At 49.4% G+C, this 27,729-nt stretch overlaps 1 protein-coding gene across 15 annotated transcripts in view; it reads left to right on the top strand.

Annotated features, from left to right (window-relative positions):
* FOXP1 (forkhead box P1) overlaps positions 1-27,729 on the top strand; it is a 376,121-nt gene that overhangs the window by 240,742 nt on the left and 107,650 nt on the right. The window contains exon 1 of one of the 15 annotated variants that reach the window (XM_064519201.1): positions 19,590-19,612. The exons of the other annotated variants lie outside the window; for them this stretch is intronic. The gene's annotated coding sequence lies outside the window, so the exon portion shown is untranslated. Of the gene's footprint in view, positions 1-19,589; positions 19,613-27,729 lie in introns of those variants that run through there. 15 annotated transcript variants of the gene reach the window in all.

The raw sequence follows: 27,729 nt of genomic DNA, 5'->3' as shown, positions 1-27,729 counted from the left end.
TGAGCAGCGGTGAAAAGCGCATTAATTCCTGTATTTTTGCAGGGCGTCTGTCTCTCCGTGGAGCCGGTGCAGCTCCGCGTCGGTGTGACGCTGCCGCTGTTGCCGGTGGCGTTAAGCCAGCGTAAGGGAAGGAGTAAAGCGGATGAATCGGACTCCGGGTGTTTCAGGGAAAGCGTGTTATTTGGGGTCCCTTGTACGGAGGTGGTGTTTTATCAGATAAATTGTAATTAAGTTATGCAACTAATTGCTACTTTAGCAGCTCTGGGAACGGTTCTGCTGAACATCCTGAATTTGCAGTGCAGGATGCAGCCTGTTTCACCCGGGGAGTTTAGATTGACTTCCAAACAAGGATGGAGGTGACCAAAAAAAAAAAAAAAAAGAAAAGCTGAAGAGGCAGGTGGCAACATTTGGATTAAAAGGCCACACTTTTATACAGGAAAGGGAACGTGGGCAAAGCAGACAGGTTTCTCAGAGTTTCACTGTGTTTTTCAAGCGGTGCTTTTGGAGTAGAAAATAGCTGCCAAAGCTAGCACTTGGAAACACAATTTTATGAAATTCTGAAATTTTATGTGCCCTTTCCAAAAGACTGTGTGCGTGTCCAGTACTGCTGATAAAGATGGTCATCTCTCACCCACTGCACCTTCATTTTTTGCCTGCTGCTCCCGCATGGTACAGTGGCTTGCCTGAATCGTGAAATGGCAGCATGGAAAAGTCTTGGTGCTTCCTGCTTCATGGTGGCTTTAGCAATAGTGGTATTTGGTTACCTGCCCCATCTGCGTCTTCAGGTGATACTTTGCTCTGAAATCATGGTTCCTGTAAAAGTCAGTGGGGATATTGTGCTTAATGAGCCTTCGCACTGGGTGCTGGAGCAGGGGCTGCCGGCAGGCTCGGGGCTGCTGTGGTCACCCGAGCAGCTTGTCTGGGGTGCTGGTGGTGGCACTGAGACTGGGCGAGTTAGTTTGATTTGATTAATGGAACAGTTTATGGCAGTGCAGGCCTGGGCTGCTTCGTAAAGCACAAGGTGTTAAAGCCATAATGAATATTTGCTGGGCGAAGCCCATTGGGTCGTGCAGCTGAGGATCTCACTTGGTCAGGCACCACCAGCACCGAAGCCAACCCCTAGGCTAAGGGCTGCAGGGTTAGGCAGTCCTGGGAGCAGTTCGTTACAGAGATTTTGCTTTTAACTGTTTTTCACAATTTATTGGAAGAATTATGAATTACAGAATTATATTTAATCTGGCACTTTTATTTAGTGCTTCATTTATCCAAGACATAGATTAGCACAACTTTCTGCGAACCATCTGTAGGATTCCTGTAGGCATCTCAGAAGATACAAGGAACTGGAGAGATCAGGAGCCCCTTGTATGGTAACTGAAGACCTGCTTGCTTGTAGGAGCATGCTCTGGGCCATGTCATGTTACCGCATAAAACAAAAATGCTTAAGCATGAAATACTGCCTGTTTACTTCGGAAGTTTATGGATTGTTCAGCATCTGTCTCATTCATGTCTCTGCACATGTGGCCATTTGCATCTGTAGGACTGTTTGAGTCTGGCTATGGTTTCAGAATACATATCACTCCCAGGTACCATATTACAAGGGCAGAATGGTTGGCTGTGGGCTCTGTAAACATAATCATGTCTCTGTGGACTTCCTCACATCCCATATATTGAGGAAGGTCACCAATTGTGTGGTAGGGTGCTTAGCGTGTGCTTGCTTTCCTTATCTGCATTGTGACTACTCATTACTAAATATGCAGTGAAGTTTACAGGCCTCTGAACATATCTTTCACAGCTTGGTTAGGGCAATTACATAAGTAACATTACTTTATGTTACCAGCATGGGTTGCTGACTCTTACAGATAAATGATTTAAGAAAAATTTGACAAATGCCACAGATGGTCTTTTCCAGTATGGACTTACACCTCATCTTGCAAGGTTTCCTCAGAACAATCTGTTTTTCATTCTAGCACCAACCTTTTCATGAAGGTGCTCTTTGGAGTCAGTATGACTTAGCAGACATGGAAATATGCATTGTGGGTATAGGTCAAGATTGCTTTCTTGCCAGAGAAGTTTGCCAGGTTTGAAATTCAGTCTTCTAGGGGTTGCAGCAGCTGACCTTTCTTGTTCCAGTGCATTCCAAGTTTAAAGAACCCATTTTCAGGAGTAGGCTGGACCCTGGTGAGTTACAGCAGTAAGGTGCGGTAGAGCTTCCACACCTGCGGTGCTTGCAGCGCTTTCTGATTAGATGCCAGAGATACGAGGTGAGGTTTTTAAAGCTAGCGGCTGTTGCTGCCTAGGTGAGAGACCCTTGCCAGCTGGTGCCTGCTCTGGAGGCTGCCTTCTGACGTGCTCCGAGTTGTCATCAGCGGGGTCAGGGTACCCGGCACCTTTGTAGAAACAAGTTTTCAAGGTGGCTATGGGTGATGTTTGACCACTGTATCAGGAGAGTGGCTCGTGGTGCTTGTGTTGTCATGTCTCTGCATGATGCTGGTGACGTGTTGCTGGGCCTCTGTGTGATGGGGGCTTTTGGGGAGAGGCAGCAGAGCCCAGGTCGCGGGGCAGCTCCCTGCCTTACCTGACATGCAGCAGCGCAACGAAGCTCTCTTTCTCTCTAAGAAACGGTGAGCGGGAGATGGAAACGAGAAGAGCCAACTCCATTTGCTTTCAACCGTCAATAAGAAGTGGAGTAGATAGATCCAAATCTTGTTCTTCCCTTCCAGCAATGGAAGGTGTAAGGAAGCAATGAGACCTACCCTTGTCTCTGTCATCCGCTGGGGAAAACGGAGGAGATCCAGAAGGTCAGATGGGTACCTAGGAGACCCGATGACCAGGAAATGGCATCATGACATTGCATCATGCTGTGGAGTGTCCGGCCATGGAGATGCGGTGTCACAGGGACAGTGCGGGATACAGGTAGTGCCACGCAGTGGCAAGTCGCTGTTGTCTTCTGGCTCTCCGTGTTGCAAAATGACGCAGGTGATCGTAACTCCATTTGTCATGTTCTCTGATCTCTGACATCGGTTTGTTCCTGCGGAAATTAGCCTGGGCAAAGAGAGACGGTAGGCAGCTAGCTTATAGACTGTTTCTTAAAAATATAACAAAATTGGATGGGAGCTTTTTTAAAGTCCAGCCATTTAAGAACCTTACGCATTAAGTATCCATTAAAATTTCAAAAAATGATAGTAGTTACAAAGCAGTGAGATTTGATGTTGTTTTGTATTGAAGGTGTAAAAAGAAAGTCTGGGCATGTGTTTATTTTTAAACGGTGACCACTGCTGTTAGATATTTATGACACTGGAAACCCACCAGAAGGCTAAAAGCAACCTGTAACACACCGCAGCAGCCAAAGATTGGCCTAAACCAGCCCGTAACCACAACCTGAAAGACAGTGTTTTACCGAGCGTTAAATGCTGGGAAGCATCTCGCAGGGTGTCGCAGTGATCGGAGGCGTTGCGGATGTGGTGGTCATCACACAGGTAGCGTTGTGGCCGCGCAAGGCGAGCGGTGAACGTGTGAATAGCAAGTGGCCGCAAGCCCTTGAAGTAGAGTCAGTCCGCTGCGGGTCGTGGGTCTTCCATCCTGCTTTATGTCCCTTTATCCTCATTCTTCTTTCTTTTCCCTCTTCCTTCAGCCGGGCAGATGAGAAGAGTAATTTTTGAGCAGCGTTTGCAGGTTGTTTTTATGAAGTACCTATGGGAGAAAACTCCTGAATTCGACACCCTGACCAAAGGTGGGGCAAGTTCACGGCTCTGGGGGCAGTTCTGAGGCCCTCCGCCGTGGGACGTGTTGTCTTTGGCCGGCGCTTTTGACAAGGCTGACACATTTATGTACAAAGCTACTATTTAGCTTGGAATTTTACACGTATGAACGATGAACTAAACAGGACTCATTTATTTTTTCCCTTCCCTCTGTAGCTTTTCTCTGAAACGTTGAGGTTACATATTGCAGACAAGCCTCAACATATCCACCCGGCGCTTGACCACCAGAATTAATAACTAGCCACATTCCTTGATGATTCTATAGGGATTGGAAGCTAGGCAGCGGAGTTTGCTATGCAAGAGAGTTAATAAAAATTTTCATTGCTGGAGGAAAGCTTATATACAGTAGTCTGTTTGTCCTGTATTTCAACCACCTGAGTCAGAGCCAAAAAAGCAATTGTCTACTACATATTTCAAACAGATGCTGAGGGGTAGAAGGAGTGACTAGAATTCACAGCAATAAAACGCTGGCTCTTTAAGTTCCCTTGAAGGAAGTGAACCCATAAAATCTTTGCTGCTGACTTGTTTGTCCAGTTCTTTGAAGTATTTAACATTAATTTAGTCTGCAAATCATTGCCACCTCAATTTTTCATTGAAGTATCGAAGCCTGTTAAACACATAACCTCAGAGTGCACGAAAATTGATTCCTTTAGCAGATATATTCATTTAGCAGTTATCCATTTGAGAACTTATTACTGAGGCTGGTGGTGGGGTATACTGATAGGCATATTTGCAAAGGAAAACTTTTTGAACATGTTTATTTTTTATGATTATTAATTTCACCTGCAATAGGTGAGTGTTTGTCAAGTGATGCCCTTTCATCCGTTCCCTCTTTTTGTGTTGATTAACCCCCATTTCTATTCTACGTTGGAAACCAAAGTAGGGGGTCAGGATGGTGGCATTTGAGCCGGTGGTGGACCGTGCTCTCTACTGGGCTTCCAACCACGCAGAGAAAGCGGATGGCTGGGGAGACCCGTGAGGGTTGACGTCTCTTGGATGAGTGGCTTCGAGGTCCAGGATACACTTGGAGGACAACAGACTTGGGATTAGATGAAGTTGCAGCCGTTCACTAGGAGATGTGCCCGTCCTGCAGCCCGTCAGCGAGCACAGACGTAGCTAGGGGTAAGGCTCTGGGGACAGAGGGGCTGACGTGCCTGGGGGACAAAAACGTGGATAGCAGCTACGCCGCAGCCTTCATCTGTGGTCTTTCCTTGGCACGTTGGACTGTGCCCGTTGGGTAGAGTTTCTTTTGAAAATCAAAATGAATCGCTGATGTTAGCAGCTTGCAGGCAGCTCAGATGAAGGGAGCGTTTTCCCCTGCCTCGGAGGTTCTTCCTTTCAAGCAGTCTTCAGGCTCAGACAGCCAAAACGTCCGTGCGGGTTCCTCTTGTCACCTTTTTCAAAAGGAAAGCTAGGATTAGTCAGCAAGGGGTAGATGCCTCGGCAAATCACTGAGGTTTGTTACTGCTCTGGGATCCTCATCAAGAGCCTTGTTTTCCCCTTTTGACTTCTGACCGTGGAGCTGAAGTTTCTCCCTTCTTCCAAATCGCGTGCCTTGGCCAACGGGGCGTTGCAAAGCCCGTGCTGCCGCCGTGCCCTGCCGTGGGGACGCGGCGGTGGCCAAAGGGGAGGGCATCAGCTGTGAGGGGGAGCTTAAAAAACACCGTAAAGCTTAAACTTTGAAAAAAATAACAACACAGAGGGTGTCAATTGAAAAGCAGCAGGGTGGCAAAGCTGCCGCACGCTAGTGGGAATGGAGCAGCCTCGAGGCCCTTTAAATGATTGGTGACACACTAGAGATATTGTTAAATTACCTTTTTTATTGGTTCTTGAGTCTTATGTATTAAAAGACTATTCTTTGGAAGAAGTCAAGAGGATCCTTTAGTTTAGATATAAACCTGAGATGCAAAATGTGGATGTGGATCTGCACCTGAACTCTGGTGTCTGGGGAGCGTTCGGAGCGGCTTTTTGGTGCGAGACCCGTCTCCGAACGCGATGCTTTGGAGCACTGCGGTGGCAGTACTGGTGTGCCGCCCAGGCAGCGGGCACTGGCGGGGTGTTTGCGTTTCGGCGTGCTTCCCTGCTAACCAGGCTTCGTGCCGTGCGCGCAGGAGAGCCAGGAAACGTGCTGGATTTAGCTTAGCGAAAGAAAATCGAACGAGCCTATTAAGAGGGTCTTACAGCTATCGGAAATGCTGAAACGTTTCCGTAGAAGTATCTTGTGGCTGTTTAAAGGAGCATTAAAAGGAACGTTTTTTGATTTCTTTTCAGCACCAAAAATTAAATTTGTGTATTTACCTAGTTATAAAGCCAGCGATCGTGTTTTGTGCTGAAGAGAGGACCGGAAAGGGTTTGAGCTCAGCTAGCAACCAGCGAAGAGGCGCGCTGCTCTGGGCCCCTTGCATGTAGCTCTGCTCTCAAAGCTACTTCTGCATTTGTTTTCCTCGAGTTTTGCAGCCAGGGCTCAACTCTGGCAAGCTGCTGCTCTTCTCCATGCCTTAGTTTTCCCATTTGTACAATCCAGGTAGTGGAAAAGAGGCTTTTTAATTTCTTAGTTGTTGAAGGACTTCAGATTTGCTTCGAAGGGGCTGTGCGTTGCTCAGCGTTCGCAGGAGAGCTGGAGGCACCAGCCTCACGAGTGCTGGAGCTGCGGGTGAAGCCCTCCCTCGCGCTCAGACGCTTCTGCTCCAGGCTCCCTCGGCAGCCCGCTCTGCCCCGAATTTCACATCCGTTCTCAGCAGGGGCTTCCTTTGCTCCGAGTCCCATCGATAAGCCACAGGAGCAAAATACACTGCAGGGCCTCGTACCCTGCGTCGGAGCGGGAAATTTTAACCATCCGGCTTGATATTCATGAGAACAAGGGCAAAGACTGTCCATCAGGCACAGATGCAACTGCTGAAGTGACCCCGCGGGCCTCCGAGTGGGCATCGTTGCCCCTCAGCGGGCTGCGGTGATCAGTTTTGGCATGGACTGAGCTCTGGCCCGCAACTGCCATTTGCATTTCTCCTGCTGGAGAGCGAGCGGCGATCATCGCTGTCATGAGTTTGCAGTGCGAGGTGCGGGCTCAGCACAGATACGGCCGTAGTTTGGATCTGTGTGCCGGGGAACGGCCGCTGGCAGATGAAGATGAGAGGAGTGTCAGTGTGGTATAGGCATTTGCAGCCGAATGGGGAAAGGGGATTTTTGAGCCTGACAAGGGCTGTTTAACAAGGGATGCTATGAGCCCTGCATTACTGGCTCGCAAACCCGTTGAATGCAGCACCGGTGCCACCTCTTTGCTCTGTGCAGCACCAGCCGTGCAAGCTGGCTCTCCAGCAACAGCAGCTCAACGCGGTTTTGGCAGAACTCAGGAGGAATGGGAAAAGTAAAAAAATAATTAAAAAGGAAGCTATTGATTGGCTAACAAATTTCAGCGTTTTCAATTGTATGCTAACTCCTAAGCAGCAGACTGGGATGTACGGAGTGCTGAAAAATGCTGTGAATTGGTAATTATGAATTGCAGCAGGAGATCAGTTCAGCTTAGCGTTCCCAAAGCCTCGGAGATCAAAAGGTGCCAGCGAGAAAGATAAAGTATGAAGTGGCAGGGAATATGCCAGACTGTCTGAAACTTACTTTCACTATCTAGTCTGAGGGAAAAATTGTCATTGCTGAGTTTTGTAAGGGGAAAAAAGGAGTATGGATAATGTTTGTATTGAGATACGGACTATTTCCAGGAAAATTAATGACAGCATAAAACAATTGCTGGGGTGTTCTTAGGCTTTTATATTTTTTGTCTGTGTTAACTATCAACTTATCTATTATCTATCAGTTTACGACGTTAGTATCTAAATGAAGAGAAACAGAGCTTCAGTCGGTAAGGGTCAAGGTTTTGAAGCAGCAGATATCAGGCGAAGCAAAGGATGTGCAACCACAAACGCAATGTGAAGGCTTCAGCGGTAGCTTGCTCGGTTGCCTCCCGAGAAACGTTAAGTTGGTCTGTCCTGCATAAAGTGCGGTAGCAATGGTCTAATTTTAAGGTGGCAAAAAAAATCACTATTTTTGCCACCGTCCTGTCTGAGGAAGGCATTTTCTGTTACATGGCAGCTCGCATGTGGAGGGTGAATTTATATAACTTGAGGATGTGTCACCACTTCCAAGCTCCATTCACTGATTCCCTGTATTATTGGCAAAATTAGGCTCGTGGCAGGCTCCTCAACTGCCTTTCCCTTCTGCATCTCTCGCATGTGTTTGCTGGGCTGAGCTTTGGGTCGGCGCCCCATCGTTTCTCGCCCTGCTTGCCCCCCGGGGACAGACCTCTCGGCAACGGGAGCTGCTCGGCTTCGGGGAAGGATACGGTTTTGTTGCGTTCTCGGATGACATACGGCTATCGGGCGTCTCGGGGGTCCTCCGAGCCGGCCCGTGAATCGAAGCTTTTAGGAGTCTCCGGGATTAATGGCCTGATGGGTGGGGAGCGGCTCGCGGGGGTCTGCCCGGTGGGATTGGGCAGCTGCCGCGTTAGCGATGCCCGTGCACCCCGCTCCTCCGAACCTCACCACCGCCGCCACGGAAAGGAAACAAGTTCGCCAGGGAGAGGCTTAGGGACTTTTTTACTTTTGTTTTTGTTACTCGTTTTTTTTCCGTATCTATAGCGTAAGCACAAGAGATGTTTTAATTAGCCCTACTCGGACTGTTTCTTGCCTTATATGAGTCTAATTACGAAGGATCATGGGCGCGTTGGCGTGGCGACAGCCCTCGTGTCTCAACCTGGCTTCGGAGGACAAATCTGCTGCTGCTGGTGTCTGCTGATACGGCTGGATTCGAGTGCCAGTGTCAAGTGGTGATTTCTTCCTAATATGGACAGTCGTCCACTGGGAACTGGATGGAGGCCATCACACTAACGTAGCCAGCAGCGCGGAGGAAGTTTGGGTATAATCTGCGTGGACCAGCGCTGAGTTAGAGCCCGGGAGGTAAAAGGCCTTTTGTTCCCTTCCTGGACATCTTCTTGCCCAGCGTAACGTAATCAAAGCACAAACCCGCAAACGTTGGCAGCAGGTACCTGCTCGCCAGGGCCTCCTGCGAGGATCTCTGCAGACGGGGCTTTTGCAATGCGGTGTTTAACTGTAGGAATGGATTGCTTAACAGCCGAGTCGTGTATCCCAGTAACTCGCACCAGAATAATCTTAAAACTAGCCAAAAGAAAAAAAAAAAAAAGGAACCGCCTTCCCTTTGTAATTTTTGGGGACACATGTTCTGCTTCACCTTCTGGCCTGATCCTGCTGAAGTCCAAGGGTTTCCCCTCAGAAATGTTCTCCTTGCCCTAATTTTCACAGTGCGAAATTTGTATAATCAGTTTTTATCGGAGTACTCACTACTGGATTATGCAACCAGTGCTCCAAACTAGCAGCAACAGCTCATTCCTGGTCAGCAGTAAATGCTAGGTTTGTTTCTAGGGAAAATACCGTGAAGCCAGTTTTTACGTATAATCTTGATGTTCTGTAGTAGACACACACTGTTTTTAAACATCAGCATGTGTTCTTCTTCTTTGATGTTTCTCACAAAGAAAACTCTGCCTTCTACTTCAGCAAATAATCCCGTGTTCTTCTTGCATGATTATATGCTAATAATGATGTTGCTTACTCAAATGCAGACCCACGTGCATATACATTTAAAATGCGACATTCCCCTTCGACACGCCATCGGAACAGAAGTGGAATTATCGAGTGAGCTTCTGTGCCAGGATGTTCACGTTTGGAGGTTAAAAGGGCCCCTGCATATCTCCTGGAGCCCCCGGGGTCCGGGCTGCGTGGTGGCGCGAGGGCGGAGGACGGGGCGCGCGGCGGTGGGGTTTGCTGCAGCTGCGCCTGCTCTGCAGAGCTGCCCGGCGCGGCACCTCGCCCCAGGGACGGCGTTTGGGGGTGAAGCCTGGGTTTGTCCGTGCGGTCAGCCTGTGTCCCTGCAGAAGGTTTGCACGGTTTTGATTTTCCCAGGGATTCAGTCCGTCCAGGACATGCCATTTCTTGGTCACAAGTGGTGAATCAAATACTTGGAGCCTTTCTGCCAGGTCTCTGCCTGCAAGTACTGTCAGAACTGTTTTCTCTGATGAGTCAGTTCCTTTTTTTTTCTTTTTAATGATGGTTATGTCGCTAGTGTACCCATTAGAGTGTGCAGAGCGATTGCATAGAGATGAGGATACACATGTGTATGTATCAGATGCTGAAGAGCGGCGTTCTTGTTATAAATATAGCTCCGCTGCGTTCTTCTTACATTTCAATTTTATAATCCGTTCCAGAAGATTTGGACAAAAATACTGTAGTGTAAGAGAGCATTAGTTTCTGGATTCTTCAAATAATAATTCTTAGCAAGGAAACTAGTAAATAAACCTTTAAAGGTGGGCAATATGACATCTTTTCTAGTTGTAGGAATTGGACTTGGGGCATAGATTTATGAAAGGTAAAATAAAGGACAAGTAGAAGCAGAAGCAGAACTGTATGTTTTATTTTTTTAGTTTATTGCTAAAACGTATGAATTGTCCTTTTTTGTTTGTTTTATTGGTGTGATTATATATGATCTATCTTTACATGTATACTTTTTAGACCTGGTGGGCCCACTGTGATTAAATGTTTGCTTTGAATACGTGTCCAGCGTGTTAACTTTTCACAGCAGAAAGTTGTTAAATTCGTTTTTATACAAAGGAGGCCAAAAAAACAAAAAGGGAGATTGTTAAATGTATGGAAACCCTTATTGGCTGAATTATATAACTGAATTCATTCAACATGCTTGGTGTATCTTGTTCTCCTTTCAGTATTGCCACTCTGTTCATCACCCCTTTTAGTGCTTTAGGCATATGGCATGCAGTACATCCAGGGAAGTGTCAACAATATGGCATATGTTATACATACTGATCTTGATACACCGTAGAAAATAATGGGCCTAACTTTAAAAGGCACGGTGCTAAGAATAGAGCGGGCTGCAACACGCAGACGGTGGATCCACCGCGAGTGTCATGTTTGAAGACAAAAAGAACCGTATTTTCTCGTTACCTCCATTGTTCGGTGTGTATTTCGGTGTTACGGCAGATTAAAAATAGCGGGGTCGGATGAGCAGGGGCTGGAGCTGCGCGTGCCTGGTACTGGCGTGGTGGGCTCGGTGCAAACTGGGGGTCAGCCTGCGCGGAGAGGGCTGCAGGGTCAAAATGCATATGTGCATGTGTGCATATGTGCATATGTGTATACATGTATATGTGTATACGTGTGTGTGCATGCTGCCCTCTGTATGTGCTTTACTGCAGGATGGGCAAAAAAGGTAAATGCAATGGCAGCCGCCTTCTTGAGGCATTTCCATCCCGGTGGTGGGGACGGTGCCATGGACACGTGCCCATGGGGAGCAGAGCTGGAGCTGGCAGAGGTGCCTGGCGTTTGCAGGAAGGTCATGTTAGCTCCCCGCTTAGCCCTGTCTCCGCTGTGCATGAGCCTGCACGGGCAGGTTGTTACGTTTGCATTAAGACCACAGTGGTGGAAATGAGCCTTCCCAAGGACTCCTCCAAAGATCTGCCCGCAAGGGCCTGCCGGTGAGGTCAGGGCGGACAGGGCAAGGCGAAACGCTCCGTTTCTCATTCTGCATCCCGGACTTCCTCGGCTCCCCGTTTCGCAGCGGGTTTTTTCTCCCCCCGGGAACGCTCGTTGTGAAATCAAAAATTTTTAAAAAACGGTTCCTTCGAAACACCGCACCTGGAAAGGGTTTTTTAGGGATTTTCGCCTTTGGAATAGATGATGTGTGCCATCGCGCGTGCACGGGAGTGCGGATGTGTCTGTGCGTGCCTGCGTTGCTGCGCCGCGCCAGTTGTGACACCCGAAGCGCGGAGAAGCGGTGGCTGGAGAGGGAAAGACCTTCTTCCCAAATCCCAGGCATCTCCCTGCTGTCCGCAGGGCCGCTTCAGGCTCTCCTCGGTCCTCGCAGACCTGTGCCGGTCCCCGCGAGGATGCGACAGAACAACAAAACATTTATTTTTGCTCTCCGTTGAATGCTGAGCGCTGCGTGCATGTTTATGAGGGTTAAACATTAATAGCAGATGTCGTTAATGAATAGAGGGCTGGAGCCAGCTTCTGAGACCTTTTCGTTAGTACATGAATTTTCTGGTTGATGACAATACTTGTAATGTGCCTAATTGCGGAGCAGGCTTCTAATCAAGCCCGGGACAGCTGCCGAATTTCCCCTCCGCTCCTGCGGCTCGGTGCCCGTGCCGACGCGACGCGGTTTCCCCCCGTCCCAGCGCATCGCTGAGGGTTTCCCCCAAAACCGCCGGACTCGCCGTCCCGCTTCCAGGCGAAGCGCGCGCCGGCGATCGTGGGTAATAAATATCCTTTTTTTCTTTTTTCTTTTTTTTTTTTTAAACTTATTGCAGAGGCAGTTTTTCCCCCTGTTAATGAGGGTAATTTGACTTGGTTGAAGGATTGCAGTTCTTAAGAATTAATGCAGCAATCCAATTCGGAGATTTAAAGAGATCTAAGATTTTTCACAGGTCGTGTGCTAGTGAATGTGCTCCTATCACATAGCAGCTAATGGACTTGAACAACAGTCTGTCATTTACTGTTACCTCAGTGTATAGCAGCTTTGCCCTTGGTAGCAAGTATACTTTCCCAGCAGCGCAGGTTATTTAGTAGTGCGGTATATTTGTAACACTTTTAAGAGGCAGTATCCTATTTCCAGCAGCCCTAATTACTGTGTAAAGCGAGGTTACCTTTCTGACTTTCTTAATTATGGTGTTTGGATCCTCATCTGCAGAAGTCTGAAGCATCTTGTGCTCTAACAGCTGATCCCTTGTTTTTTTCAGATTTCCCTGTATGTACACACATACATAAAATAATTTTTCTTGCGTTTTCTCTGTATTGATGCACAGAGGTTAATTACATAAATATAGAAGTGTTAGGCACTAGTCTCCGTAAGGTCCCATTATTTTTAGGGATGCGTTACTACCTTTTAACAATGTTTTGTAATGACTTATTTGTAAATGCTGTTGGAAATGCTCTAATTTCTTGATCCTATTATGTTCCTGGATATTAAAAATCCTATTTTAAGGTAATTAGAAGGATTCTCGTCTATTTAAATGTGTGTTCTCTAGACAGTGTCACTCTATACTCTGCACACAAGAACCTTTGTTCCTTAATTAGAGAAAGGACTAGAGCTCATTAATTGTGGGTACAAAGTGATGTCTGCTGAAATGGTGGAGCAATAATACAGTTTAAGTAATGATGGATCCTGCATTGTGGAAGTCTTACGCTATTCCGTACGGATGGCGATAAACAAGTGCAGCACGGTGCCGATGCCAAACCGTTGTGCTGGGATTTTCACTGGAAGGTCTCTGTTTGCAAGGATGAGGCTCCGTGGGGCAGGGCGGTAGGCGATGGGTTGCGCCCGTGTGGCATCTGCCATTGGCAAAAGTCAGCCGTCGCCACGCAGAGATGGCCGAGACGTTGTGCTTAACCCCCCCGTGCTTCACCAGATGCAATAATTGTGGCAATCGTGTAGTAGAAAGTAGTTTGGCTCCGGGCCTTGCGGGGCTTTTTTGGGAGAACTAGGGTGTTGGAGCTGCAGCTTGTGAACGGGCCGCCTTGTCGACGCGTGTCCTGCAGAGCATCGCTGCGGAGGAGGAATTAATTTGAGTCTCCAGCGCCTCGCTCCAACCCCAAGCTTGGAAAGTTAAATCCCACGTGGTTCGTTTTGCTGAAAGGCACCTGGAGCGGCCGTGGCCGGGGGTGCTGGGGGCAGGCGCCGGGTGGTCGGAGCGAGCCCGGTCGGCTCCCCACAGCTCCCGGCCCCATTTCCAGCTGCTCCTCCAGCCATCGGTGTCTTTCCCCTTTTGCCTTTTTCTTCCCCTCATTTCAAAGCCTGGAGAAAATCGTTCTAATTTTTCTAGTGCTAATGAAAAGCCGCATTAAAGGAAAGTTGGAACCTGGAGTCATGAGGCTTGTGCTCCCCGCTCATAGGTTTATGGATCAAAATGGTGAATACTGGAACGGGGTATGTATTTCACTCAAAGCCTATGGGCACTGAAAGAACCCCACGAAAAGGGCATTTTTTTGGTAACCCCCTCTGCCATATTCCTCTTAGTGAGAAAGAAAAATAGTTTTTAAAAGATACAAAACCTGTTCTTCAATTGACTATGCAAAAATCTTATTGCAGTATTTATTCCAAACCTGCACACATAATGTTCAGTCAAGGAGAAAACAGCAAAAAACAGTTGTTGATGGACTTAGCAGAGAACTGGATTAAATAAGCATTAGTCTACTGAAGCTGATTACAGGAATATGAAAATGCAGTATCTTAATGGTACATATTTTCATGTGGCAGCTCAGTTGCCTTTCATTTTGCAGCTAATATGTCTATTCTTATGAGTCATTTACTTCTTTAATTACCTTTTGCAGGCAAGGCACCATGGTATATTAATGTGAATGATTTTTACTGCCAGTTTATCATACAATGCCCCAGAAGTTGAAAGGCGTAATTGACTTGGAAGAGCAGCTCATGAAGGAAACAATATTTAGTTGACAGTTTTCCTTGTACTCTCTGTTGACGTTTATGAGTTTACACTATGCTAAAGGAGTAATAAACACAATTTTCTTTCAATAACAGGAAAGAGTAGCTTTTAAAATACATTTGTGGCAAACAGATTTGTTCGTTTCTCGAATAATATAAAATCGCGCGTTTGCAGTGATGAGATGTATATAAGACTGTCAATTGAATTAAACCTTGGAAGGTACATTTATAACCTGCCTTAGAGCATTAAAAGATATTAGGGTGCATATGAATCGAATCAGTTTAATGAATATTTAAATTATACACAGATTTGGATAAATCATGTGCAGATCCGCCGGTTGGGTTCTTTGGCGGCCCTCTCCTGCCTTCGAGCGCGGAAGTCGGAGGTGAGAATTCGCGGGAAAGATGCTCCGTTTCCGGAGACGGGAAACGGCTCTCAGAAAGCTCTCGAAAACCTCGGAGGTGGGGATTATTCCAGCAACTTTCTATGACTTTCCTGGAGTCGCAAGGCCTGAGAAAGGTTTAAAAAGCAGCTCTGCCAATCCGTCAAAGTCCATTTTCTTCTGGAATGCCACTTTTATTGAATTGACCTTGTCAAATAGCAGATCCTTTTTTTTTCTTCTTTTTTTTTTTAAGCATCCACAGGCTCATGCGCAGGTATGATTAATCACCCCATCCCGCTCTAATTAACTGGGAGGCGCACACGCCCGGGGCAGCCCCCGCGGCGGCTCGCCGAGAGTTAAACTTTCCGCAGTTTTTCGGCGATTGTTTGCAGTTCAGCCCTGTGCAACATAATGAAAGTTTTCGAGCCATCTGTTGTGAAGCTGGCGGTGAGCAAGGCCGGGATATCCAAACAAAGTGCCGGCCTGCCGGAGCGCGGACCTGTCAGTCGAGCATAGCTGGGCTGACCCGGCGGGGCGCGGGCAGCCGCGGTACCAGGCGCTGACGGCGTGCACCGCGCCGGCGGGAGCGGCGTGGGGCCACCGTGTTTACTTTTTCCACTTCGCGTTCCTCCCACAGGCTTGAGCTGGTTTATACTAAATCTTTGGATTGAGACTGTTTTTTTCAGTTCTGAACTTTTTTTTCCGCCCCCCCTCGGCTTGCTGGAAAAATGGCATTAAAACCCTGCAGTGGGTGCAATTGGGGCTTTTCGGAAATGATGGTGGCGGTGGCAGCCGGGTGCACGCGTGTGCATGCGGGAGGGTGTCTCCCGGCGGAAAGAGGCACGTTCCCGAGTATCCCGGCTTGCTTCCCGGGCTGCTATTGTTCCCTTTGTTCTGCATTACTTAAGATGGGTTACTCGTTTGCACGGAGGATTGGGAGCAGTAGGCGAGGTGGAGCAGAGGCACCCATGTCCGTGGTCTTGCTGGCAGCCGCGGTTGCAGCCTCCCTTCTGCTGCTTTGGGGTTTTATTTGGACGGGTTTCATTACGAGGTGCTAGAGAATTGAAAACTTTCTCAGCGAAACTGCAGAGATGGGGCTGGAAATGCCCTTCCCTCGCAGGCCTGTGGCGCTGGGTGGCTGTTTTCCTTTCTCATTTGTGCTAAATAAGTAGTGTTTTAGCCTCTTCTCCGCTGCCTCGGTGCATTGGTGTTTTTTTCCATTCTTGTTCCTCAAATTTGCTTCCCTTTTTTCTTCCTATGCAAATGCTAGCTTATTTATTCCTATTTGTCCGGGAGATGATACATGTCATTTCCCCATTAATATTCGCGCAGAGTGAGCGATTTGAGCCATTTTTGAGATTGGCACCAAAACGCCAACTCTCCGTGCCAGGAACACGAGTATCAGGTGTTACCTGTTTCCAGCGTTGGTTTTCTGAGCCAGACCTGCAGCAGGTACCTGTCTGCTGCGGCTTCTGCCGAACCGTCAGGCTCGGTGCCGCGTGTAAACCCCGGCGGTCCCCTTTGGGCACGGGCGCTGCAGCCCGCCCGCGTCCTTGCACTGGATCCAGCGCGCTGGGAGCCCCGGAAAAGCAGTGGAAGTCATTAAAAGTAGTGCTCTGCCTCGGCGAGACAGCAGAGCCGGGGCTGGTGCCCAGGTGAGGGCCGGGGGCCGCCGGGCCACCCGTTTCGGGTCCCCTTCCCCACCGTGCGTTTTGGGGGCAAAGGGAGTACAGCGGTGGTGGAAAAACACTCAATTTTAAATTAAAATGACTGCACTTAGGAGGAAATCCCATCCAGCTCTAATCTGTTTGTAAGGTGACTGACACATAAAGTGCTTTTTGTTTTAAGGTAGGAGAAAATACATTTGGGGTAGAGTTTCTGGTATAAATGTCAGGTGCAGCGCGGGGCATGCTCGCTCCAAAAGTCAAGCAGATAACCTTGGCATTTAGGCCATCGCCTTGCATAAAATGAAATTGTATTTTGTTTTTGAAAAGGAGGACTACATTAAGAGGTCACCTATTAGCTGTGTTTTTGCTAGCTGTCTGAAACTCGGCTCTACTGTCTATTAAACTCAAACCACTATGTAAACATTCCTGTGTTGTTCCCGGTCTCTACAATGGCCAAGGGGATCAGGTTTCACCTGCCTGCACATCTTCAAGCAATTAAAGCAATTAGCTTGAAGCCATTTCACATTCAAGGTCTACTGTGACATTCAAGTCCACAAGAAGTCTAGGGGAAAAGGGAAAAAGAGGGATATAGGGTGGCCGCTGCTCGGACCGCGCGGGCAAATCCTCTGCGAGGGTTTGGGGGCTTGCAGCTGCTTGCAGATGCTGCTTTGAGGCTTTACAGGGGAAAAAAGATAAAGCACCTCCTGGTTCTTTAAATTATATCCAAGTTTTGCCTGCGCTTTGCATTGGGAAGGGAGGGAGAGAAGCGTGGAGGGAGGGAAGGATGGAGAGGGGAAGGGCAAGGCGATTTTGAATGGTATTTGTGTGAGATAATGTGGTGTTGGTCCTATTTACTGACATTTCTCCTGGCATGGAGATCATATTTTTCTTCTAATTTACGTGGGGATTTATATTTGGTGTTTACATTGTAAAACGGCGCTCATTCCAGCTAATGTATCAGTTACAGTGACATTCAGCATCGAGTTTAGCGATTCCAGCAGTAAGTCTTGAAAGCTGCTATTTTTTAAAAGGTTGGAGCAGATTAGTGGTGACCTTAAAAGATTAAACTAGTACAGTTTAAAGATAAATAATCAGCCTTTAGCACATTAGATAGCTACATAAGCATGACAGAAGGTGACTTTCTTACAACAGTTTTCGGATCCAGGAAGCATTTTTACATTTGTAACTCGACTAGGCAGGGAGCAGTGTTTTGCAGAAAGCAAGGCATAAACTGATTACAACACTTCAAATTGGTTAATGCCGTTTTAAATCCGCAGTTTTCCTGTTGGTTTATTATGCAGAAGAGGCTAATTTTAAAAGCTATGCTAATTTTAAAAGCTATACTGCAAAGGAGGATCTCGCCTTGCTGTCCCGGAGGGTGTTCTTAATCAGGAATAACCGCGGGCTAAATTATAATGTGGAATCCTGCTGCCCTTTAACCCAGCGCTGCTGCTCGCTCGGTGTTTGTTAACAAACAGCCCTAAGTACAAAATTGTTGGAGAATTACTTTTTCATTATATTTGCTGCCTTCAATTAGAGTAAGAAGCTTGTTTTGGGGGAGAAAAATTAAAAATGGAGGGAAAAAAATAAAAATTTCTAGAGCAAGCTTTGGGGTTGGTTTCCTGGCACGGGCCCGCTTTGGTGCTTAGGGTGGGCTCTGTGGCACGTGTCCTCGGTTGGAGCAAAACCGTCCTGTGAGCGAAGGTTTCCGTGCTGGTGGGAGAGGGAGGGCTCGGGAGCACCGTCCCTGGGCTCGGGAGCATCGTCCCAGGCTCGGGAGCATCGTCCCGGGCTCAGGAGCATCATCCCAGGCTCGGAAGCATCATCCCAGACCCGGCCCTTGGGGGCAGCCCGAGGTGGTGGAGGTGGCTCAGGCCAGCGGGTCTCATTTGAGGGTGCAATTTATCTCCCTTGCTTCTCGATGGAGGTTCCCTCGGCAAACGCGTGCCGCCCCTCTCTGCCCCTCGCGTTCGCACGCTGGTGCGGAAGCACCGTGGTGCTTCGGAGGGAGGCAATGCCTCTGCAGAGCAGGTCTTTCCTTTTTTTTTTTTTTTTTTTTTTTCCCCTTCCCCTAGCTTAGTCTTCTGTTTCTATGATCTGCCTTTTGAACTGTTTTTGTGGCTGATCAGTTCCACCTAATATGTCTCTTGATTTCTGCTATTGTAATACTCAGACGACATGCTGTTCTCTTCATTTTTATAAGCTTTAGATGCTCCTGCCTGTCATACTCTGGCGGTTTATCTTCAGCGTCTGGATTTGCTTTCAGACTTGCATGTCTATCAAGCTGCTGTTGCTTTGAATGTGAGATCAAAAGAAGATGAATTCCAGTAAAAAAAAAAAAAAAAATTCCTTGTATGAAGGAAGGATTGGGGGCCTGTGTAAACATCCCCCTGACAGCTCCCGATGAGTTATTTTAGCGGCGCATTAGCACCCGGAGTGACAGGCAGGCCGCGGCCGGGTGCTCGCGCGGGGCCACGGCGGCGGCGCGCTGGCTGGAGGAATCCTGAGCCGCTGCTGGTTTTTTTTTTTATTACTGCTATTACTTTTTTTTTTTTAGTCAAACGTGGCTGTTGGGCTGCTCGTCTCTGCGCGGGTGGCTGCTGGGTGCCAGCCCCGGCTCGCTCGCCTTGGGGATGTCGGCGTCGTGTCACCGGCCCGGCGGCGGACGGGGCTGTGATAGCGGGGTGCAGAGGCAGTTTGCTCGGCCGCTCCGGCCGAGCGGGTGTTTTCTCGGAGGGAGGCTGCAGAGCGGCTGCCGGCTGCGCACGCGATGCCGGGCGCGAGTCGGGCACCCGGGACGAGCCGCGCTGCTGCTGCTGTCGATTTTTCCGTGGAAAACCAGCCGGGGCAGCCTCGCGAGGCGGTCCCGAGCAGGGAGTTGCAGCGCCGTGCGGAGCCCCAAAGCCAAGCTTGAGTGGAGCTATGTGCAAATACGCAATATTTGCAAATATGAATTTGCCTAGTTGCAGAGATGAGGTGTGTTTGCTGCTGCTGTTCGGTCTAGCTGGGGGCGTAATTAGTTCAGCCTGCTTCCGCCATTCAATAACGCCGAGTAACTTGCGCGCGTAGCGTTAAAAGCAACTTTGCAATCGCCGGCGAGCTCCGGCGGGCGAGGGGTCGGCGCGGGAGGTCTCGCGGTCCCCGTCGCGGCTCCCCGCGAGCACCGGCACGGCGGCGGGGGCTGCGGTCCGCCCGCGGTGCGCGCCGGGGCCGCGCGGCACTTCCTGTTTATCCCAACATCTTTCGGCCCCGCCGCGGGGAAGCAGCCGGAGCCGGAGCCGGGGGCCGCACCGTAAGAGCTCGCGTTGCCCGCGGGCGCGCCGGGAGGGGAGCGCGGCGAGGCCCGGCCTCTGGGGATGGCACGGCTTGGGTGGCGGGCGAAAACCCCACGGTTCGGGCTGCTTGCGAAAAGGGTGGTTTTTTCTGCTTCGGTTTTTTTGCTTTGTTTTTTGTTTTGTTGTTGTTTTTTGTTGTGTTTTGCATTTTTGGGTTTTTTTTTTCCCAGGCACCATTCGCCCCCCTGCACCCGGGCTCGCTGGTTTTTGCACCAATTTCATGCCGGCAGAGCTGGGGCGGCGAGCGGGGCGGCGGGCCCCTTGCTCTTGCTGCTGTCCGGAGCGGTGGCACCGGCGGTGGGTGCCGGCTCCCCCGGGGAGGGGGTCGCACCGCACTTTTTTAGTATTGGTGGTCACTGTGCGAGTGATCCCCAGTGTTTTTGGAAGACAGCCTTGATCCTCTGGGTCCTGTGTGTTGCAACATGTACGCTGGTCCCCCCCCAAGTGACCTAATAAACTATTGCTATTACTTGGTTATCCCCCCCCCCCCCCCCCCCCCCAAAAAAAAAGGAAAAACTCCACCAAGTAGCAGGTAACTTTTTATGTGATTTCTCTCCGCGGTCATATACAAAGAAACCAGACAAAATGGAAAACGTGTTGCCTGCGCTGTGCAGACACCCCATCCTCGCGGAGGCTTTTCCTGCCTCTCCGGGCTCCAAAAAACGCTTTAAAACGTGCAGCTGTAAAAGCCCGTCCTGCGAGGGGAGGGAGCGCGCGCGCGAGAAGTCGAGCCGTGCGCTCAGCCAAACCACAAGTACAACAAACATATTTTTAAAATATATTGCTCGTCTGGCTTTTTAATGTTCAGAAGTTGTTCTGCTTTGCAGGAAAAAAAAATGGTGTTTGCAACTGCCTTAAGGACAATTTGTTTAACAGTAGGAGTAATTGCATGGGGAAGATGGAAAGAGTGACTGAAGTTATTTACTCAGATGTTAGTGTAGGTGTGGGGCAGAAAACTCACTGTGGGAACAGTGGGCTGCTTTTCTTGGTATCTTAGTCTATTTGATGACCATCAAATTTCCCAGCTCGCTGGTTTTGTTTTTTCTGGATGGCATGTTTGATTATTTATCAGAAGGGAAAGGGAGTAGCTGAAGCAAATAAACATGTGACCGAGCTGTGTTTTGTTTTCCACTCAGAAGGCCATGCCCTTTAACAGATATACAGAAAATAATAAACGTATTGTTTTATGATAAAAGGAAATTATGTGTGTCATTCGCTTTAGCGAGGCCGTTAACCCTTCACGTTCAGTGGGCTGCACCTCGGGAGCTTACTCGGTTTGCAGCTGGGAATTAAATGCACTTAACCCCCCCGTTGTGTGGCATGTTTCCATGGGCTGCTGGCTGAACCCTTTGGCTTTGCTAGATTTATCGCCGGTCGTTGCTGCCTCGGCGTATCCACAGCCCTTCCCCGAGCCGTGCTTTGGGTACGGTGACCGGACGAGAGGCGCTTTGAATTTGTGGAAGAGCGCTGACTTGGGAGGAAAGCACCGACGGGGCCCTCGTGAGCGTGTTTTTCCACCAGTGTTGGTTGCAGCGTGTGGAGTCGCAGCTGTATTTAGGCCATTGCAGAGAGTGTCTCTGTATGTGAGTCTCTCTTAAATGCCAGGTGTGTAGCATGTAGCGTGTAGTAATTCCCTTGTAATGCCAGCGCAGGGCAACGCTCATTATCTTTGCAAAAAAACTATGAGCTAAATCACTGTCAGGAAGTAAAATACAGGTTTGCCTCGTCTCCGGGAAGCATGTTGCATGCTTTGGCTGCTTTGGCTGGATTAAAGGAAACAAGTTAAGACTGTCATGCACATGAAAGGAGACCGAGCTGCGCTTTGCTTCGCGTTGTGCAGGTAGGTGTACATTTAATGGACTGGCTGGCGTTCAAAACCCCTCTTGGTGCGTGGGAGCCGGTGCCGGCGCGGTTCCCGCGGCCCGGCATCGATGCGCGGTGCTGTGCTCCCGAGCCTGGGTCCTCCTTGCGCAGCGGCTTCGGATGGAAAAAGGGCAGGCAAAATATCGGAGGGGCTGGGGGGCAGCTGGGGGTCGGGAGAGGGATGCTGCGGCGGCGGCGGAGGATGGCTGCGCTGGTGGGACGGCGTCAGGGGTGGTTGTGGTCCCTGGGTGGGAACCGGTGACGGACAACTGCAGAACCTGTCCGCGGGGAAAGCGTCTTCCCAACCTCCAGTGATTAAACCTTGACTCATGCCCCGAAGCGTAAACATTTGTACCCTGATTTATATTTTTATCTTCCCGAAGGTGGCTGTAAATGTTCTCATTACTATCTGTACGAGCGTCTAATCCTTTCTTTGCATCCTCCCCGTGCTCTTGGCATTGGTGATAGCTTGTGACAGTAAGTTGCAAAGGGTAATTATGAGTTGTGTATTAAAGAAGAAAAAAAAATCCCTTTATCTGCTTTACTTTTTTTTTTGGTTGTTGCTTCCTGACTTCATCGAACGTCCCCTTTCTCTTGCGTTATGAGAAATGGTAAATAGCACCAGATGTACCTTCTCAGGCCGAGTCACAATTTGTGTACTTTTATCATCTCCCCTCTTACTCATCTCTCGCTAAACTAAACACTCCCAGCCTTATCAATCTTCCCTCCTATCTTCCGAGGCCTCTAATCATTTTTGTCGCCTCTCTCTGAACCTCTCCTATTTTCGCTTTGCCAGAGCCTTTTGAAATAAGGTTTTTAGAAACTGTCCTAAATTAGGACGTGCCGTAGTGCGGAGTTGTGATTTGCAGGATTAGTTTCCCATCTATTAGGCTGTCCCAACGTTTGGCTTGCTTCGCTCACCCAGCCGCGAGCGCAGGGTGGGTCGCAGTGTAAGTGCGTGGTGTCAGGCTTTATTTCATGGGCCTCTGAACGCGAGTTTATCATACAGCGTCTTGGAATACAAATTTAAAATATTCTCCCTGTTTTGCTGACCGCATAGGGAAGCATGCAAGCAGCTGTATGGGATATACTATTTACATTGCAGCAAAAAGAAGGCACTCTTCCTCCCCCATCTTACCCCTTTTCTCTTCTCATATTAAAAAATATGAGAACTTCCCGTGCTTTTGACATCCAAGAAAAACGCTGCTCAGCAGTGAATAGTCCTCCAAATATTCAAAGGTCTGGTTCACTTTTGGATAAACACAGTAGTTCAGAATCTGATCCTGAGCCTACAGAAACGAGCTGGAAATCCCATAAGATTTTTTTCATCACTCAGACATAGTTCAGTTCTGGTTCAGTTTGCGCTGGGAGCCAGGATTTGTATCCTTTCTCATTTTACCAGGATGTGTTGGCCCATCCCTCCTTTCTTGCTGGTACAGACCGCTACATGCTGTGAATCTTGACATGCCAAAATAAAGAGAGCCATTTTTAATGTTTGGGAACTTTTTGCCAGATGCTTTTTAAATGGCTTTGATGAGTCTCGACTGTGACTCTTTAAAAAGAGGAGACAGAAGGTGTTTTTACAGTGTAACCGCCTGAGGATTTCGTTTGCGCCTCGAGAATGGGATTTTTCTAGCCTTTGTCACTGTTGGGGCTGGTTCTGGGCTCGCAGGTTTTTTGGCGTTCGTTGCGTTTGACCTCTTTTCCTACTGTCTCTTGCCGTCTGCTCCCTTCCTTCCCGTGTGGGTCTCCCGGTATTTGCAGAAAATGCCTTGACCACCTTTTCCCCCCGAGCTGGTGGAATTCATGCATAAATTACCAAATGAAAATCAGATGTTGTGGAGACCGGTCCGTGCTGTCCTGGGGAAGGCGGCCGGGTCCCCGGTGTCCCGCGGGGCGTCTGCTGCTCCTCCCTCCTGCCGAAAAGCCGTCAGCACCCCGGTCGTGAGCTGGGGCAGCTCCGGGGCGAGCGTGGCTTTGCAAGGACGGATTTTTTTTGTTTCCTGTGCCTTTTTCTGGAGGGGATCTCCTCAACCGATAGCCAGGATCTGCTCCCGGGGGAAGAAAGGGAGCTGCTGGAAGAAAACCAGAGACTCATCTTCCTCCCTTATGGCCGAGCTGTTCTAGGAGATGCTTCAGCAGAGGCAGATTGCCAGCTGCCTTGCTCCGAGTCTGTCCCCCTCGTTAGGGACAGGATGTGAGTCGGGGCTTGTACACACGTTCATCCAGCTCCCTTTCCCTTCTCCGGCATGGGAATCACCCGTCAGTCACTCGGCTAGGTCGGCCCGCTGCGTCTCGGTGCAGCCGCCGGGGCCAGCCCGGGGCTCTGGGGGGCTCGGAGTTGCTGGGGGGCTCAGAGGGTCGGGGTGGTGGTAACCGGCAGGGAGCAAGTAGCAGCTTGTCCCCCGGTTCTGGAGGAAGGTGAAAGAGCCGGGTACGAATGTCAGAGGGGACAAGTGCTGCAAGAACATCTGCTTCTCCTTTTTGCATCTTCTACATTTCATTCCTCCTCTTCGTTTTGGTTCCTTTCCTATTCTCCCGAGTTGGTTCTTCTCACCTCCCCCTGTTCTGTTCCTCCCAGAGGAACAGCACTACCCACTGCTGTCGCTTTGCACTATTTTTTTTCCCCCTTTTTGCATACTGCTCTGCTCCTCGCCGCTTTCCACACGCTGTTCGGCTCCTCAGCCTGTCGGAGGAGAGCTGCAGCAGGGCTCCCCTCCAATGCGTACGTTCCCTGCGTGTCTGCCTCCTACCACCGCTCCGCTACATCTGCTGCTCCAGGAGAAGAGGGTGTAGCAGGAGAGGAGGCAGGAGTGGGGGAGAGATTAACAAACTCCGAAGCTCTGGTGCATCCAGGCTTCAGAGCCTGCGAACTGCATTTTGCTGCTCTGTTCGGAGCAGCTGTGGAATGGAGCTGAGTGCGAGGACAGATGGGAGCTGAGAAAGAAGAGAAATCGCTGGCTGAATCGAAAGCCCCCTTCCATCCCACCCTGGAGAAACAAAGGTACTTGTCTTGCAAGGCTGCGCGGAGCAGGAGAACCTTTGGACAGGTGGGCCATGCCTCCGCTGGGAAGTCGGGCCTGTTTAGCCGCCCTCCTGGTAGCCCCTTAGTGTCTAAAGCCTTTGTGAAACTCGCGGGAAAATAAATGGTAAGAGAGCTGCATGCCTGGTACTGAAAAGCCGCGTGTGGTCTGAAACGCTGCGGGAAAAGTTTAGCGGTGAGCTTAGCTGCGTAGGGACCTGGCTGCGTGTAGTCCTTCCGAGGTCAGTGAAGGATGTCTCGCTTCTGGAGTCCGGGACTGGACTTATTGTATCTTCTTAATATATCCTTAATATATTGCCCTTAATATATCTTCTGTCTCATCTCTCTCTCTGCTTGTTGTGTTTTGGGTTTTTTTTTAATTTTTTTGTCTTTTAACGACCATAACTGAAATAACGGGACAGATGATGATGTTGGCCAACAAGTAGTTTCCTAGATTTCTTGCCTGGACACTTCAGATGGCCGTGCTACCATTTCTGATTCCTGGGAACGCTTCCTTACTCCGTTCTCAGGTTGCTTTCCTGAGGGGCACATTTGTCCACCTGGGAAGGCCCAAAATGCTTGGGAAGGTGAAGAAGCCCAAGGGACTGTGTTTCGTGCTCTTTTTGCAACTTCTGTTTGCATGGCTCTTCGTGTCGGAGGCAGCTCATCGCTGCACCGCTCTTCTGGGAATTGCAGGGCACGGGGTGCGGATGGAAATTCGAACAGCTTTCTTGGGAGCAGTCGTGTTTGCTTGTGTCCCTGCATCCTCCAGCGCGTGTACCCCTCTGTACTGTCCTGCGGTTCCCCGGCTCGTCTGGATCAGCCTTCCCGTGTCTGGATAAACTTCAGGCACAGAAAGAAGCGTCTCCTCGCGGCAGTGCCTTAGAGCCAGCCCGTTATAGCTGCATGCCTTCATATTTCATTAATAGCTGATTGATATTAATATTGGTTCTAGCAGATGGAAAGGGAGGAGCTTGAGCTCTTTTTCTTCAATAAGAAATAGGCTGGTGGAAAAACAATTTGAGAGAGTCACTGCCTTATTATACTGGCTCCAGCGATGGAACAAGTTAGCGAGAGGCTCCATAGGTTTGGATCTTGTTACTGTTTTTCTTATGTACTAATACCGTAAGCAAGTATATGGCATATAAGCAGCATTTCTATTTTTGAAATTTTCTACCGTCTTTTTCCAGTGCGTTTCCTTTCCCCAGCCCCTTTCCCAAATCAGAAGTTTCTAGTCTGTTGAAATCAGAGGGAGTGCTGCATTTTTAGCCTTTGAGCAAAGCCTGTGCCTAGAGAGTAATGGTGAAACTGAAAGGTTGAGCTGCTTGCGTGAAAATGGTGAGTTACACCAGTAACTTAGAAGATAATAGTGCCGGATGTTCTGGGCAAACAACAGCTGGGCAAACAGGTCACATTCTGTCTGTCTTGCAATAAAATTGTCTTGGTCATCTCAGATGCGTGCTTCTTTTTTCCCCCCTAGCGCTTCACTGGTTGGGAAACATCTAATGTTTGCCCTCTTGCAAGCCGTAGGGAGAGGTGTTTTCGGTGGGGCTTCCCACTTAGCTGTTTTTATGACTGAAGTCTGGGGGTCTGTAGCATCTTTGGGTGAAGGAAACTGGATTAACCTCGCAGTGAACTCGGTGTTAAAACTGTTACTGGGTGAGCTGGCACCCAGCGTTGGCTCCCAAATATAGTCGCGTGTTTGTACAGTGTCTCTAAAATACATAATTTCCATTGCCTTTTTGCAGGTCTCTGTTTTAAGCAAGAAAATCAGTTTATCTATTGGTGATATGTATCTAACGGATAAGGAAATAGCCCAGGAGTATATTTAATACATCTTGCATTTAAGTACAGAGGCAAATAGAGTTGACACAGTTGGTAGTGAGACTTCTACTGAAGTCATCCCAAATCTGTCGGTGTTGATGGTGACCAAAAACCGTTTGCATCTTGTCATTACACAAAAATCACGGCGCTTGGCAGGTGCCCCGGGGAACGGGTGCTTCCCTTCTCTCCCTCCCTGCAGGACGTAGGCAGGCTTCGTATTTGTATTTCTGTGACGGGAGGGAGATGCTGTGTGATTAGCTGGTGGCGGCAGGGATTGTCGTTGCTGCAGATGCCTAGCACGGCCGGGCTCCGCTCCGTGAGCGGGCTCGCGGGCGCTCAGAGCCCGGCAGGTACGTAGCACGCAGCGCTAGCGATGGGTAGGCGAGCTCCGAAGCGCCTCCGCGGTTTCAGAGCTTCTTGGCGTCTCTACCTGCTAATCCCGCGCACGAGGGCGCAGTCGCCGGGATGCGCGAGCAAGCGCCGGTTTACCCCAGCGATTGTTCGCTTGCAGAAGTGCAGGCACGTGGTGCAGATTTAGGCTGTAACTATGGCAGTCTGGAGGAATGTGTGAAAAGAGAGCTCCTGGAGATGTTCGTGCACCCTCTCGTGAGGAGAGGGCCACGTTACCGGAGCTGCTGGCTAGCAGTAAACAGTCCTGGCACCCTTGTTTCAGGACTTGGCAGTAGCGGGAGTTGAACAGAGTCCAGCTTTACTCTCTACTGCCTGTTCAGTAAGTTGAGGACAAGGCAGATGATTAAGGAAATGTGGGGAAACTGCTACAGAAGCTTTTGGAAAGATAAGAGACTTTGGTCTCCATGTCTGACAGTCTGGCACTTTTCACTAGCATTGAATTCACATGCAAATCAAAGGCAACATCTACTCCCACAGGAAGCGTTATTAATGTACAGGCCTGCTTGTGAGCCGCTGCGCTGATGGAGGTTGTGGGACTGACTGCACCGTCAGATGAACGTCTCTGTATCTCCTCGCCTGAAGCACGGCGCGGCACGGGTAGCCTCAGCAGGGCTCCCAGGCCGGCCTTTCAGGCTCGGCTTTCCACGGGAGCGGTCACCGTGCCTGACCAGAAGGAAAGCGGTGGAGGTGCCGTGCCAGCGCGGCGACGGGACTCTGGAGCGGCGGTTGTCGGGTCGCGTTAAATGGGAGGTGCCGGTGTGAGGGGGGTAGCTGTCCGCTGGGCTCGAATTGACACGGGCAGATGAATTTCACCTCCACCCCAAATGGGCTTGGGATGGGAGAGGGAAGCGCGCTCGTGCTTTCTGTATTGAGCCAGCCGTCTCTCCTGTACGCATCGTGTCCCACACGTGTGACGCTCTGGAGGAGGCTTTACAAGGACAGCAGTAAGCGTGC

This window comes from Dromaius novaehollandiae, chromosome 12 (genome assembly GCF_036370855.1).
Source record: "Dromaius novaehollandiae isolate bDroNov1 chromosome 12, bDroNov1.hap1, whole genome shotgun sequence".
NCBI lineage: Eukaryota > Metazoa > Chordata > Aves > Casuariiformes > Dromaiidae > Dromaius > Dromaius novaehollandiae.
The sequence above is the reverse complement of the archived record's forward strand: the minus strand, read 5'-3'. Positions and strand labels throughout refer to the sequence as shown.